Below are 11,895 nucleotides of genomic sequence, written 5' to 3'. Positions count from 1 at the left end.
GGGAAGACTTCAAGGAGGAAGTGAAACATGTACTGGACCTTGAAGGATGCTAGGCTTTGGATATGCAGAAGGAGGTAGTGGTATTACAACAGAGGGAACAGTGTGAGCAAGGGTATGGAGGCAGGAAAATATAATATATACAGGGATGAGAGGGGATCCCAAGAGAGAAAATTTTCCAAGTGCTTCAGAAATCCTAGGATGATATATAATTATAGACCACTAGAACTAGAATGACCTCTAGAACATCATCTAATATGGACTACCTCTCCTTAATTTGTGTTAAAATTTGTTTATGGATTCCTTTTTTAACTGTTTTTTCAGTCTTTTTTATTTTAAAAATAGCTTTTCATTTAATTTAATTTAATTTAAAAATAGCCATAACATATTCATATACCATAACTTACCCAGCCAGTCTCCAATTGATGGGCATCTACTTAGTTTTCAGTTTCTTACCACTACAAAAGGGCTGCTATAAATAGTATTGTACATGTGGGTCCTTTCCCCCTTTTCATGAGCTCTTTGTGATACAGGCCCAGTAGGGACATTGCTAGATCAAAGGGTATGCACAGTTTGATAGCCCTTTGGGCATAGCTTATGGATACCTTTTTTTTTTAAACCATAGAATGCTTCACAAAATTGCATGTCATCCTTGGGCAGCACACTTGCTAATATTCTCTGTACCATTCCAGTTTTAGCAGATGAGCTGCCAAAGAAAGCACACGGATGCTTTTTATTGCCACATTCATTTCTAGATGTTACATCCCCCTCCCCCCCATACTATCAAACGAGCCTTTACAAGAAAGAAAAACAAATGAAACTACTGAACACACCAACCAAATCTGATAGGGTATGTAGTTTTTTTTTGTATCCATGGTCCCTTACTTCTCTATCAAAAACAGAAAGGTTACTTTCACATCTCTTTTCTGGAGGACACGACAGAACACTGTAATTCTTCAGCATTTAGCTTCATTTTAGTCAGATTCTTTCATTACACAAATGAGGAAAGAAAGGCTCAGAGAATAGAAGGTAATTTCCCAAAGAATTTGTAACAAAACAGAAACTAGAATCCAGGTCTTCTGACTTAAAATGCCCAGAGCTTTCTATTATCCAAAGCTTCTCTCATTTCCTGCTGGGGACTTAAAACAGTTAAAAGTTTGAGAGAGACCAGTTCATTAATGGTGTTCTTCAGGCTTCCCTCTATGAACTAGAGACATTAATCAGTTAAGGTTTCTTTAGCAACTTAAGCATCAAGGATGAAAATCATAACTCCTACTTCTCTTTCCATTTCTATTTAAGTCCATTTAGCCTTGTTACTTTTCAGCTTGAGCTGTCCTTTTTTTTTTTTTTTTTTTAAGCCTATTAATCTATGCTTTCATATATATTCAGGTCATGGTAGCCCTGGGAGTTTTAGACAGAACTTTTAGATAGCACACTTGACCAAATCGAGGCTTACAAAGTTTTGGGTGTTATGCTAAATGTGGCCAACTTTGGCTTTCCAGGTGAAAATGAAAAAAGCAACTTACATTTTATGTGGCCCTTGAAAGTTTGAAAAGTACTTTCCTCATAAATAACCCATTTTATAGAAAAGGAAACAGGTTTAGAAAGCTTAAAATGGCTTGTCTCAAGTTCAGCTAGAAAGCATCAGACTTTGGTGGACTGCCCATATTTCTTACTCTAAGACAAGTTTTATTTTTTTTTTCTTCCCTCCCCCCCCAATGACATGCATGCCTCTCTCTAAATGATATAATGATGTCTCAGGGCCCACTCCTAAAAAAATTAAATTTGTCTGGGGTGCTGGTGTAGTTTAGGGAAAGGGGGAGGAAGGAGGAAGCAGGTGGCAGAAGAGAACAGCTGATACAGGGAAAGCCCTGCCCTCCAATTCTGCCTCTGAAAGTGGCCATCAGTAAATGACTCAGGAGATGGTAAACAAGCTTAAGCCTCTTTGTTTTAATTAGCTGAGGGGACAGGAAGAAAAGAAGTGAGAGGAACATGTTTTATTTATTGTTTTAAAAGAAGAAATTTAATAATGCTCTTGGTGAAAGGAATCTAGAGCCAGTACAGGCAGGGAGAGCATCATGGGGTGCTCAACTTGGAAATCCTCATGGAGTGGGTTCCAAATATCATATCTTTCTTTCCTAGCCTTGGTCCACAGACCCTAGGAAAGGGAATACTGAATTAAGAGAGTTGCTGAAATTTATAAAAGGAGATTAGCTCAACAGTGCAGGGCTCAAAGAGGGCAAGAAACTATGGATTATCAAAGCACCTACTTTCTTCCTTGTAGTATAAGGGAAAATGGGGTGATCTCTTCTTCCACTCTTTTCAAGCCCCAAACTCTGGCCCTGCTCACCTTGATCTTACCTGATCAATCTGATGATTTTAACAAATATCTAGGCTACTGAATCTATGAACTACCTCAATTCCCCTCCTCTAAAAATTAAATTTCTCTGTGAATCTACCTGTTTTCTTCTTCCCTATTATTTTAAATGATGGTAAATACTCTTCGAATTGCTCTTGTTGTATACCCTCTGAGATGCTTATTTTTTTATTCTTCCTTCTCTCTTAGGTATCTTAGATCTCTCTTGCTTGACTATCGATTCTACAAATCTGTTACAAAAGGTTTTGCTTATTTTTCTCAATTTGAGGGTTGAAGATGGGAAGGAAAAGGAAAGCCAGGGTTTCCTAGTTTTGGTCCCACTTTTACCCTCCAGAAAAAGAAAAGGAGATTGAATCATGTTTTTAAAATGTACAGAAAGCCAGAAGGAATCACAGGTAAGTAACACAACTTTGAAAGTAATATGTTCAATTTATTATTATATACTTTCAAAGAAAAGTAAGCTTGTATAAAATAAATTTGCAGTTTCATATATTACCCTCTCTATTCCATAGTGTCTTTTTAAATTAATTTTTGTTATGTTTGGGATAAAATAACAAATAAAACACATGAAGGACAATAATTTATAATAAGCCTAGTAAGGTAGGCTGGAGCCATACTCTGAAAGGCCTAAGCTTTTTGAGTAGTAGGGTACTCAGCTAGACTTTACAATACTTAAGCCTTTTTCCAATCCTTATCCTCTTCAGCCTCTTTCAAGCATTTACAGTGACTTCGTTGCTAAACACCCCCTCAGCTCCTGTGACATTGTACTATTCCATCTCCTCCTACCTCTGTCTCCTTCCCTAGCTCTGAGGATTCCTCTTTTTCTCCCCCTAAATATGACATTCACCAAAGGTTCTATTTCTTGATCCTATTTTCTTCTTCCTTTGTATGAAACCTAACTACTTGGGTGATAGAAAAACTACTTTGGCCAATACATGGTGCTTCCATCTATTACTGTCAGCCAGTTGGAGTCTTTTGAATTGTTCATTAAATGTTTTCCTTATTTCCTATTTTAATATTAATACTGTAATGTTCTGTTGTTGATTTTTTCCTTTTGCCATGCTGTATAGGATTGTGCTGTATTCTCATGAAGTATTTCTGTACTTTGATTGACTGAAGATCCCTGGGGGGAATAGGTGCTATTATTAGTCCCATTTTATAAATGAGTAAAATTATTCACCCACAGTCATACAGCTAAAAAGAGTCTGATTATTCAAACTCAGGTCTTTCTCACTCCAAATCCACCACTCTGTACCACTTTTCTTCCACTAAAATAAATAGTATTGGCAGATTGCATTGTAGATTCCTCCACCTATATAAACTTTCCAGAGTTTCACAAGATCTTTAGTCCAAGTTTTCTTTACATATATCCGAAGTCCTTCCTTTCAGAGGGTTCTTTGTGAAGAAGATCCTTGCCTCCTACATGTACCATCTTTCTTTCTCTGCAGGCAGCCAGGTTCTCAGTGCCCCTTCTCTCTTTCTTCCAGGATGACTGCTCCTTCCTTAGCTATACCCTATCTGGGACTATTAAAAGAAACCAAAAAACCTTTTAGTGGTTTTCTTTGCTTTGGTATTTGGGATCATTCAGAAGTTCTCCTCACTTTCACATAATACTTGGCAGCACTTAAGAGAGAACAGATTTATACACAAGAACATTTGGCAATTTGATGTACACCTTTGTTTTGTCCCTCATCTTGTTTCTAAGACTGTTTTGTGATCTGGGCCAGCTGTTTTTCTTTTGACTAAGAGAAAAAGCAGGCCATGGTAGCCTCAGGAGAGGTATCTCTCTCCCTCTGTTTGACTTTCCTTTTAGGTCTGATTCTTTGGCTTGGAAGACTGTGTCTTGCAGTCCAGGATCCCAGTGAGCTGGAAGGAAAGTTCGTCAAAAATGTCTGAGCAATAGGTCAAAGGAGGCAAACAGTTTTACAGGCAGATTAGCAGCCTGTGGGAGTTACCCAGGAAGTGTCTCCTCTTAGCTTGATGTGTTTCACAGCTGCCTCTTTGAGTTTTAAAGCATATTAAACAGAAGGTGAGGCTGATGGATTGTTCTTTAACATGCTTTCTATTTGCCTGGATATCCTCTTTCTTGGGTGAATATAAATCCAACAGATGTAAAGGGAAAGGGAATTCTAAGATCTACCAAGTCAAAAAAGGATTTTTCTAGACAAAAACATCAAAGCAACAGATAGCATTTTGTGGAATTTTATTGTTGAATATAGAGTATGTACTTCAAACCCCTTACATTTATAGCTAAGGAAACTGAGGCCTAACGAAGGTGGCTTGTTGGATACATGTATTAGAATGCAGGTTTCCTGACTAAATCCAATGAAATTTCTATCATATGCTATCTTGAAAGGCCTTCTGGTATGAATAATCCATTTCTTTTTTGGAGGTTCTTTCTTAGTAAATTTCATAGAGCAATCTCTTTTATCTAGCTTTTTTCTTTCTTTTTCCCTTTTAATTATTGATCTTTTTTGGGGGGGGGGTAAATAGCATTTTATTTTTTCCAATTACAAATATTGTTTTTAACATTCATTTTTAAAAATAAATTTTGAATTCCAAATTATTTTTCTTTCCCTCTCTTCTATCCCCCTCTCCTTGAGACAGCAAGCAATATGATAAAGTTATATACTTTTCTTCTTTCTCAATGAGTTGAGGAATGAGGGGAAGAGCTCGAAAATTACTTTTATTCCTGAGGAAAGGGAAATCCCATGGCAGACTTCCCTGTTTAAATTCATTCAATCTGCCAATGGTAATTCAAAGAATAACAGAATTAGAAGAGATTTCAAAAGCCATCAAGCTTAATCTATACTTTTACAGGAATTCCATCAATTATTTTCCTATAGTCATTAGCCTTTGCCTAAAGATGTCTAATAAGAATAAACCCATTAACTTTTATTGTCCTTTCACCTGACAGTACTTCAGCTATTTATTGAGCAGGATTCTTTTTTTTTTTTTTAAGAGCAGAATTCTTAGGAGGTCAAGGATATATGTTTGATATCTATATAGATCTAATATTAGTTTCCTTATGTTCTTCACTTAATGACTAATACCTCTAACTTAGACCAGGCATCTCAAAAATGCAAATTCACTGGCCAGAAAGAAAACAAATCAAGAAAGCAAGTCTAGATCAGTGTAGATCCCAAATCCATTCCTGGAAAGAAAATACGAAGCCAAGGACTCACTGATATGGGTCAGTAGTGTCAACTGCACACAGGAAGTAGTGATGCATACATATTTGGCATAACATGGCCCTGACCAATAACCTGATGAAAACATTATAACCAGATGTTGCTGTCACATTAGAAAAACCTTAATGGAATGTTTGGCTAGGCATACATTTGTAGCATTGATCCTATAGAACCAAGTGTTTCCTGTAAAGTTGTTTTTCCTGACATTCTGTTTTTGCAGAAGGAACTAATCGTGTTAATTGCGTTTATGATTGCACATCTATAGCAAAAAGAAGCAATTTAATAACATACTTCCTTGTTAGAAACTTCATTAGCAGGGGCTAAAAAAAGTTATTTTTCACATGTTCCACAGGGACCTTTGATGGGGAGAGAGGCCTTAGACTGTCCTTCTGAAGTTACATGATAGGACCCATTCAGATCCTATTCTAAAAAAGTGACTGGGTTTATAGAGCAGAAAGTAATGGGAGGACAGGACCACCAAAGAGGAGGTCAAAAGATAGAAAAAAGGAAAGGAAGCTGAGGGTATTAATGACAAACTTTGCCAACTTCACAAGCTTGCCAATGGTTAGTCCTTCTTACTTTCAACTTTTCAGACATATTGAAGTTGTGTGAAGAAATATTTTTGCCTTTGCAAATATGTAATTTACAAAGAATATTGTCATATGTCAAAGCAGTACTTTTTTCTCATGTTTTATGATTTTAAAGATACTTAATTTCATTATACAGAAGCTGTGTTTCCAAAGGCTTTATTAAAAGCAGCATCGATGTACAACTTATTACTTATTGAGCACCTGTGGGGGTGGTGAGACAACCCAGCAGGAACTGAAATGAGCATTTCCTGTGACTTAACCTCTAATGCTTTACATTCTTGACTGGACTGAGATAATTGATCTTCTGTCACCACAGTCTGTAACACCCAAAAGCTGAACCACTCTGTGACTCTCAGGGTAGATAGTCTCAGGGCACTGGTTAAGACTTACATAAACCACAATTTGTTTGGGTTTCAAGTCCTTCCATTGAGATTGTCATCAGGAAGACTGAGTACTTAAGTCACTAAAGTTGGCCAATGGAAGTTTCCTTTAAAATAGGAGCAGGGCTTCTTAGAAATTAAAAAAATAAAAAAAAAATAAAAAAATAAAAAAATAAAAAAAAAAATAAAAAAAATAAAACAAACAAACAAACAAAAAAGAAATTAAAAAAATTCAGAACTGAGAAGGAACTTAGAGATAATTTAATTCAACCCTCTATTTTATTAATGAATAAACTGAGGTTTAAAGAGGTAAAGTGACTTGATCAATGTCACAACAAATTGATAACTAAGTCTTGCATTAGAACAGTTTCCTGACTACAAAGGAAGTGTTATTTGTACTGTTTCATTATTTACTATTATTATTATTATTATTAAATTCAGTCTTGCGTGGAAAGAGCAAAGAAAGGCTTTCAACCAAAACATTTATAGTCCTATAAAGTTTTCCACTATACTCTTCACACTGGTGTTTCTATGGCTTCAGGGACAGCATGATTGATAATAAGGCCTCGTTTCCAAAATATATAGAAAATTGACTCAAATTTATAAGAAATCAAGCCATTCTCTGATTGATAAATGGTCAAAGGATATGAATAATTTTCAGATGATTAAGTTGAAACTATTTCTATTCATATGAAAAAGTGTTCCAAATCATTATTGATCAGAGAAATGCAAATTAAGACAACTTTGACATACTACTACACACCTCTCAGATTGGCTAAGATGACAGGAAAAGATAATGATGAATGTTGGAGGAGATGTGGGAAAACTGGGACACTAATGCATTGTTAGTGGAGTTGTGAATTGATCCAATCATTCTGGAGAGCAATTTGGAACTATACTCAAAAAGTTGCCAAACTGTGCCTACTCTTTGATCCATCAGTGTTACTACTGGGCTTATATTCCAAAGAGATATTAAAGAAGGGAAAGGGACCTGTATGTGCACGAATGTTTGTGGCAGACCTTTTTGTAGTGGCTAGAAACTGAAAATTGAATGGATGCCCATCAATTGGAGAATGGCTGAGTAAATTGTGGTATATAAATGTTATGGAATATTATTGTTCTGTAAGAAATGACCAGTAGGATGAATACAGAGAGGCTTGGAGAGACTTACATGAACTGATGTTAAATGAAATGAGCAAAACAAGGAAATCATTATATACTTCAACAACAATACTATATGAGGATCAATTCTGATGGAAGTGGCTATCTTCAACAAGGAGAGGATCCAAATCAGTTCCAATTGATCAGTAACAAACAGAACCAGTTACATCCAGCAAAAGAACACTGGGAAATGAGTATGGAACACAACAGCATTTACACTCTTTCTGTTATTGTTTGCTTGCATTTTTGTTTTTCTTCCCAGGTTATTTCTTACCTTCTTTCTAAATCTGATTTTTCTTGGGTAGCAATGTATACATATATTGTATTTAATATATACTTTAACATATTTAACATGTATGGGTCTACCTGCCATCTAGGGGAGGGGGTGGAGGGAAGGAGAGAAAAAGTTTTTGCAAGGGTCAATGTTGAAAAATTATCCATATATATGTTTTGTCAATAAAAAGCTATAATAAAAAATGATTGATTATATTTTAAAAATCTGAAAAAAATATCTATTAAAAACCTATTTTCTTTCAGATGCTACCCTCTTTATTTCTTTTTTAGGGCTTAAGAGTAAAGAGGTGAAAGGACCTCAAAGATAACTCTATACTAATTTATAGAGCAGATTGATTTTATATATCATCCAAATGCCAAGTTCTTTTCACAGAGAAAGTAAAAGGTATCCTATTTGTTCACACAGAATGTAATTTAACTGATATGATACCCAAAGGAATGGATACTATGAGAAGAGTTGCTTTTCATTAATGTTGGTGCCAGACTGAGTCACAACAGACACTTTTTTATGTCCAACTCATCATGCCATTGTACTAGGAAGCCTGTACCTTTTGCACAGGACCTTGCCTCTCAGCTCCTCAGAAACCACATTTCAGGGAGAAAACCAAACCAAACCTCAAGGAACATACATGCAAAGAAATCCAGAACAGTATAATTGACTGTATATGTTTGAACTGTCAACACCAGAGCCAGAACAGGAGCATGCTGAGTCCTAGGACTCTTGGACTTGTATATGATTTTCTCTTGACCAGTCATATTTTTAATTGCAAAATGACACTAGACAGAGAAGCAGGTTCAACTAGGAAAGTACTTTCCAATTTGAGTCCAGAAAATGTTCCTGGAGGCATATCTCCATCCTAAGCGCTCAACTTTTTACTTAGTGCATCTTAATTAAATGGTAGGCAGAGGATACAAAGAAATCAAGAAAGCAACAGCACATATGTGCAAGGCATTGTGCCTAGTACTGGAGAAGCAAAGATAAAAGAGGACCCGGTCTTTGTCCTCAAAGATCATAGGATCACAGACTTAAGGGATCTTAAGAGGTCATCAATCTAGACCAAGTTTATAACATACTGAGGGAGGGATCAATACAACATACACACAAATAAATAAAGTACCAACATAATGAGATAAGGACCAAAGAGAGATGGGGATAAAGTGATCTAGGAAAATTTGAGGAGGGGGAGAATGCTTTTAGAACTAAGGTTCAGAGGAGGGAACTGACAAAAAGGAAACTGGAGGGAGAAGATAAGGCAAAACTTCCTAGGGGAAGTAGTATCTGAGCAAAGCCATGAGGGGAGAGAATTTCAATGGGTAGAGATGTACTAAAAGTGTGTTCCAGGCATAATGAATGATGTATAAAAGTACATGATTCTAGGTCAATACAAGATGAGACTGGAAAATATTTCAGTATGGCTGGAATATAGAATGAACGGAGGTAAACAGCATGATCCAAGTCTAGAAACGTAGTTTGGATCCAGCCACCCCATGACCAATGTGATTTTGTGTTTTATTCATAGGCAACAAGAAATCGCTAATGATTATTAAAGTTGCTATATGAACAAAGAACTAGAAAGGGAAGAAACTGAAGGCAGGAAGACTAGTCAAGAGATTATTACATTAAGGAAAAATAAAATACTAAATTTTAAAACAGATTTTTAATTCCCCCATTTCCCCCTCCCCCAAAGAAGTTATTACAATCTAGAGGATAGCAATGTTAGGTGGCATTTAAACTTAACTACTGCTTGGGAAGAATCTGCATAAGACTAATAATTACAATAGTTGTTCATCATATACCTTATTTCATTTTGTGTTCATTATCCCATTTTAGAGATGAAGAAACTGAAATTGAGAGATTGTGATATGTCTACAGTCATGCAGTTAGTATGTGTTTGAGGTAGGATTCAAATCTAGGTTTAATACCATATCTAGCAACCTATCCATTATTCCATGTTGCCACTAAACTACAATTATGATATTACTGTAAAAAAATAGATACAAACAGGCAGATATTTTTGTGGTTCTTTTTTGTACTCAAATAAGGAGCCATTTTGGAAATTCTATCAGGGGCTCATTGATTTTCACTAGGAATGAAGAAATCCATATCCCCCACTTGATATTTTGATGAGTAGATACCTTGAATAAATCACAAATCTCTCACCCCTTTGGCTATCTCATCCCTGGAAAAAGTTTCCAATAAAAAAAGACCAAGGAAGTAGGGTCAGATCATTACTGGAGTAACCAGGTTCTGCCTTGTGCTAATTATGTCTTTACATTGAACTTCAGATGTTTTGGACTGGGAGAAGTAAGAAGAGGAGAAGCAATCTCTTAAATGTGAAGTGTTCATCACCCACTAAGTCAACCAGCTCAGGACAGATTGTACTTTGAATGCTGTAATATGAAGCTTACTGCAATTTTTCTAGATCAGTCTTCCTTAACAGAAAATATAATGTAATTAAATACCTCAGAAGTCTGGCTTGGCATCCCCTCATTCCCTTTTCTTTGGCACACCTCCAGATAACAAAATTCATTTGCTTTGGGAGAACTTGTTATTTACATACTTCTGTCTTTTTTCTTCCTTTGCACTTAGTTTTTGGTATCATGGTAGGTAGGTGTTGGGTTTTTTTCCCCCCAACTTTACCCCCACTGCTTTATGACTGAGATTATGTATGATTATTTCCCAGTAACTAAAGAGTCCCAATTAACTATACCCCTTGGTTTTGAATTTGGAAGAAGGGGAGTAAGTGTTTGAAAGTGAAACAACTCTTTTTTTCTGCTCCAAAGAAACAAGTGGGTTGGCGTGATGGGAAGGGAAGAAGGATATTGGCCTGAAGCAATAGCTCTATGGAATTCATCTTTTCTCTTCCTAGGACACCTCCCTTGTTCCTCTGTACTCAGACCCCGCTAGCAATTGTGGGTGGAGAACCAGACTGTGGAGAACCACAGAAGGAGAGAAGGGGAATGTGAGTTTCTTGCTGTTTTCTGAGCTCTGAAATGAGATGCCTGCTCAGTTTTCTTTCCTCCTTTCAACAATTTGAACAGCATAGGCATGAGGAATTAACAGGATTGAATATCATAACCCATGAGATGATCTCAAATACTTGACCTACTTGTACCAATCAGTATTATAGAGGTCTGAGAAATGAACCATAATGGGGCTTTTAAAAACTGAATTTAGGTGATTGGTAGCTGAAGAGTAATTTTAGATATGTCTAATAATACCACTATTATTATTATTTAATCATGGTTTGGCTTTTAGCACCAATCCTTCAGACTGTAGCAATGTAAAAGGACTAGTAAGTAGATTGCCTTTCAGCATTGTGACAGGGCAGTGCATCTTTCCTGACTTAATCAGTGACTCTGCCTTTGATCACAGTACCAAGGCTACAGTACTTTGAAATATGTCTCTTTTCCAGAAAATCACCCCCGCCCCCTCCACATGACAGCTTTCTGACTTTAGAAGGTTTGTGCGTCAAAATACAGTCACCTTCCGGGGAATATAATTTCTAGTCCCCAGTGAGCAACAGAAGTCTTACACGGTGGTGTGCTTTTGTTAAATGGTAATAGAAGCCTAAATGGAAAAAACAAATTGGCTTTTATCCCAAGGGATTCTTAAAGGGGGTAGAGAACTAGGATAGAGTCCGTCCTAAGGAATGGAATGCTGCTTCCAACCACAAATGGCAACAGAGGCCTAACAAAGAATTTCTGTACCATGTCAGAGTTCTAAAGCTTCCCTTTGCATCTTGACCCCATCACCCAAATTGATTGAACCAAACCATGGGAAAATGACCCTCAACCTCATCCTCAAAACTAAATAAATACAACTAAAAAAAAATCACCAAGCATCCAGTCAACAACATTGATTGAAAGTCTATTACATGGGCAGCACTGTACTAGTTGCTGTG

At 36.5% G+C, this 11,895-nt stretch overlaps 1 non-coding gene across 1 annotated transcript; it reads right to left on the bottom strand.

The window, feature by feature from the left end:
* Positions 1–612: 612 nt before the first annotated feature.
* LOC111719044 lies at positions 613–719 on the bottom strand. The gene has a single exon (XR_002769352.1). It is a non-coding gene; the product is annotated as a U6 spliceosomal RNA (small nuclear RNA).
* Positions 720–11,895: the final 11,176 nt, after the last annotated feature.

Source organism: Sarcophilus harrisii, chromosome 2 (assembly GCF_902635505.1).
Source record: "Sarcophilus harrisii chromosome 2, mSarHar1.11, whole genome shotgun sequence".
In the NCBI taxonomy this organism is placed as follows: domain Eukaryota; kingdom Metazoa; phylum Chordata; class Mammalia; order Dasyuromorphia; family Dasyuridae; genus Sarcophilus; species Sarcophilus harrisii.
This window is presented reverse-complemented; position numbering and strand designations above follow the sequence as displayed.